This window comes from Enhydra lutris, unplaced genomic scaffold (genome assembly GCF_002288905.1).
Source record: "Enhydra lutris kenyoni isolate GAN:26980312 unplaced genomic scaffold, ASM228890v2 scaffoldscaffold1, whole genome shotgun sequence".
Lineage (NCBI taxonomy): Eukaryota > Metazoa > Chordata > Mammalia > Carnivora > Mustelidae > Enhydra > Enhydra lutris.
Genome location: NW_019154085.1, coordinates 67,341,418 through 67,346,407, shown reverse-complemented (window position 1 = coordinate 67,346,407; position 4,990 = coordinate 67,341,418). Strand labels below are relative to the sequence as shown.

Below are 4,990 nucleotides of genomic sequence, written 5' to 3'. Positions count from 1 at the left end.
TGTGTAAATGGCAAAATTATAAAGAAAACCAAGGAAGTATTTACATAAGTATTTACATTTTCAAGGAAGTCATGAGAATGCTTGCCTTTGGAGAGGTGGGTGATTGGGAAAGGATAGAGGGAGACTTCCAGTATGCTGACAATGTTCTGATGGACCCATGGATAGTTTATATAGATACTTTCTAATAACCTTCAGCCTGTAGGAGTGGTTACACAGATAACTTGACTGTAGGGGCAGTTATGTAGATACTGATTTTCTGATAACTTATTGAGTTGGGTCTTCTGATTTGTGCCTTTTTCTGTATTTGCATGACATTTAAAAATAAAGAAAGTTAAAGTGGATGGAGGCATGTCTGCAGATGAGCCAAAATGGAAGAAAAATCAGCAGCTTACAACATGAACACCAATGGTTTTGCAGTGAAGCTTTTAAAAACTGTGGTATTCCCAGAATGATTTCTGTTTCGTCCAGGGTCAGTTATTTTGTCTTGACAGTATTTTTCACCTTGTTGGTTTTCTTCATGTCAGGTATTCTTGCAGAGATACTATCTAAAGTCAATGACATACAAAAATAGGTGTTTAATTATATAATTTAAAGTTTAAAAGGTAATCAACAAAAATTTAAGCATCAAATTATAAGCACTGGAAGAAGTAAGGGGGGGGGAGAATTGAAATAAATGCACAACTTTCACAGAGGTGGAGAGTAAATATTATTGAAAATGATAAACCAAGAAGATGGAAGTAAATTATTCACAGACATGATGGAAACCATTCAAAGTATTACAATTAGAAATAATAAGACATGGTTGTTTCAGTGGGGAGGGACTAAGGTAGGGACAGGGAGAAGAAGATTGATTTCCATTATAAACCCTCCGGACTCTTTGATTTTTGTTTTGTTTTTGCCATATGCATATTACTTTAATAAACTCACAGGACATTTCTGAGATTCCAAGTTGCATCATTCTCATATACTTGATCTAAGAACTGTTTCTTGAATTTGTGGCATTATGACTAGTCCAAGAGTAACATCTACAATCTGTTGATGGTGTAGCTGGTAGTGAACCCCATTTCTAAAGTACTGTTAGGAGTAAGAGCTGTGACAAAGACTAATTACTACAGATCTTCTAAATTATAATTTTATAATTATTTGTTTCCTTTTAATTTATTTATGGAAATATTTAATTAGAAACAAGGCAGATAACTATTATATTGTACACAGACAAATGAGAAGTTAGGAACACTTTAACTCAACAGTTTGAAAAACAGCTAATATTAGCAAATCAATCAAAAGTAGACAAGTCAGTGACAAAAGTAAAACTTCCAAAACAAGGAATATCACCTCATACCAGTCATAATGGTGTGATAAGAAATAGTAAGAGCTGGCAAGGATGTGGAGCAAACAGAACCCTTGTGCACTGTTGCTGAGTGTATAAATTGGTGCAAACACTGTGGAAAGAAGCAGGGAGGTTCCTCAAAATATTAAAAATAGAAATATCCTATGATCCCATAATTCCACTACTGGGTATTTACTCAAAGAAAATTAAAACACCAATTCAAAAATATCTATGCAACCCTATGTTTACTGCAGCATTATTTATAATAGCCAGGCTATGGAAGCAACTTATAAATCCACTGATAGATGAATGGGTAAAGAAGAAGTACTGTGTATACATATGTGTGTCTGTATTATATATATGTAATGGAATATTACTCACCCATAAAAAAGAATGAGCTCTTGGCATTATGTGACAACATGGATGGACCTACAGGGGTATTATGCTATGTAAAGTAAGTCAGAGAAATACAGATATTGTATAATTTCATTTACATGTGGAATCTAAGAAACAAACAGATGAACAAATGGGCAAACAAACATAAAAACAAAAACCAGAAACAGACTAAAAAATATAGGAAAAAAACGGTAGTTGCCAGAGGGGAGGGGGTGGCAGGATGGGTGAAATAGGTGAAGAGGATTAGGAGATAACAAACCTCTAGATTGATTGATAGGTTGATTGATTGATTTATGGAGGAGAGGAGAGGGAGAGAATTTTTTTTTTAATTTCATTTTTTATAAACATATAATATATTTTTATCCCCAGGGGTACAGGTCTGTGAATCACCAGGTTTACACACTTCACAGCACTCACCATAGCACATACCCTCCCCAATGTCCATAACCCCACACCCCGTCTCCCAACCCTCCTCCCCCCATCAACCCTGAGTTTGTTTTCTGAGATTAAGAGTCACTTATGGTTTGTCTCCCTCCCAATCCCATCATGTTTCATTTATTCTTCTCCTACCCCCTTAACCCCCCATATTGCATCTCCTCTCCCTCATATCAGGGAGATCATATGATAGTTGTCTTTCTCCGATTGACTTATTTCGCTAAGCATGATACCCTCTAGTTCCATCCATGTCGTCGCAAATGGCAAGATTTCATTTCTTTTGATGGCTGCATAGTATTCCAATGTGTATATATACCACATCTTCTTTATCCATTCATCTGTTGATGGACATCTAGGTTCTTTCCATAGTTTGGCTATTGTAGACATTGCTGCTATAAACATTCGGGTGCACGTGCCCCTTCAGATCACTACGTTTGTATCTTTAGGGTAAATACCCAGTAGTGCAATTGCTGGGTCAAAGGGTAGTTCTATTTTCAACATTTTGAGGAACCTCCATGCTGTTTTCCAGACTGGTTGCACCAGCTTGCATTCCCACCAACAGTGTAGGAGGGTTCCCCTTTCTCCACATCCTCTCCAGATCTGTCATTTCCTGACTTGTTAATTTTAGCCATTCTGACTGGTGTGAGGTGATATCTCATTGTGGTTTTGATTTGTATTTCCCTGATGCCGAGTGATATGGAGCACTTTTTCATGTGTCTGTTGGCCATCTGGATGTCTTCTTTGCAGAAATGTCTGTTCATGTCTTCTGCCCATTTCTTGATTGGATTATTTGTTCTTTGGGTGTTGAGTTTGCTAAGTTCTTTATAGATTTTGGACACTAGCCCTTTATCTGATATGTCGTTTGCAAATATCTTCTCCCATTCTGTCAGTTGTCTTTTGGTTTTGTTAACTGTTTCCTTTGCTGTGCAAAAGCTTTTGATATTGATGAAATCCCAATAGTTCATTTTTGCCCTTGCTTCCCTTGCCTTTGGCGATGTTCCTAGGAAGATGTTGCTGCAGCTGAGGTCGAAGAGGTTGCTGCCTGTGTTCTCCTCAAGGATTTTGCTGGATTCCTTTCTCACATTGAGGTCCTTCATCCATTTTGAGTCTATTTTCGTGTGTGGTGTAAGGAAATGATCCAATTTCATTTTTCTGCATGTGGCTGTCCAATTTTCCCAACACCACTTATTGAAGAGGCTGTCTTTTTTCCATTGGACATTCTTTCCTGCTTTGTCGAAGATTAGTTGACCATAGAGTTGAGGGTCTATTTCTGGGCTCTCTATTCTGTTCCATTGATCGATGTGTCTGTTTTTGTGCCAGTACCATGCTGTCTTGATGATGACAGCTTTGTAATAGAGCTTGAAGTCCGGAATTGTGATGCCACCAACTTTGGCTTTCTTTTTCAATATTCCTTTGGCTATTCGAGGTCTTTTCTGGTTCCATATAAATTTTAGGATTATTTGTTCCATTTCTTTGAAAAAAAATGGATGGTACTTTGATAGGAATTGCATTAAATGTGTAGATTGCTTTAGGTAGCATAGACATTTTCACAATATTTATTCTTCCAATCCAGGAGCATGGAACATTTTTCCATTTCTTTGTGTCTTCCTCAATTTCTTTCATGAGTACTTTATAGTTTTCTGTGTATAGATTCTTAGTCTCTTTGGTTAGATTTATTCCTAGGTATCTTATAGTTTTGGGTGCAATTGTAAATGGGATGGACTCCTTAATTTCTCTTTCTTCTGTCTTGTTGTTGGTGTAGAGAAATGCAACTGATTTCTGTGCATTGATTTTATATCCTGACACTTTACTGAATTCCTGTACAAGTTCTAGCAGTTTTGGAGTGGAGTCTTTTGGGTTTTCCACATATAGTATCATATCATCTGCGAAGAGTGATAGTTTGACTTCTTCTTTGCCGATTTGGATGCCTTTAATTTCCTTTTGTTGTCTGATTGCTGAGGCTAGGACTTCTAGTACTATGTTGAATAGCAGTGGTGATAACGGACATCCCTGCCGTGTTCCTGACCTTAGCGGAAAAGCTTTCAGTTTTTCTCCATTGAGAATGATATTTGCGGTGGGTTTTTCATAGATGGCTTTGATAATATTGAGGTATGTGCCCTCTATCCCTACACTTTGAAGAGTTTTGATCAGGAAGGGATGCTGTACTTTGTCAAATGCTTTTTCAGCATCTATGGAGAGTATCATATGGTTCTTGTTCTTTCTTTTATTAATGTGTTGTATCACATTGATTGATTTGCGGATGTTGAACCAACCTTGCAGCCCTGGAATAAATCCCACTTGGTCGTGGTGAATAATCCTTTTAATGTACTGTTGAATCCTATTGGCTAGTATTTTGGCGAGAATTTTTGCATCTGTGTTCATCAAGGATATTGGTCTGTAGTTCTCTTTTTTGATGGGATCCTTGTCTGGTTTTGGGATCAAGGTGATGCTGGCCTCATAAAATGAGTTTGGAAGTTTTCCTTCCATTTCTATTTTTTGGAACAGTTTCAGGAGAATAGGAATTAGTTCTTCTTTAAATGTTTGGTAGAATTCCCCCGGGAAGCCGTCTGGCCCTGGGCTTTTGTTTGTTTGGAGATTTTTGATGACTGTTTCAATCTCCTTACTGGTTATGGGTCTGTTCAGGCTTTCTATTTCTTCCTGGTTCAGTTGTGGTAGTTTATATGTCTCTAGGAATGCATCCATTTCTTCCAGATTGTCAAATTTGTTGGCGTAGAGTTGCTCATAGTATGTTCTTATAATTGTCTGTATTTCTTTGGTGTTCGTTGTGATCTCTCCTCTTTCATTCATGATTTTATTTATTTGGGTCCT

The 4,990-nt window shown here is 37.3% G+C and overlaps 1 protein-coding gene across 1 annotated transcript in view; it reads right to left on the bottom strand.

The window, feature by feature from the left end:
* Positions 1-204: 204 nt before the first annotated feature.
* LOC111140755 (myosin IIIB) overlaps positions 205-4,990 on the bottom strand; it is a 427,320-nt gene continuing 422,534 nt past the window's right edge. Inside the window, exon 38 of the mRNA XM_022492953.1 lies at positions 205-545. The gene's annotated coding sequence lies outside the window, so the exon portion shown is untranslated. The remainder of the gene's footprint in view (positions 546-4,990) is intronic.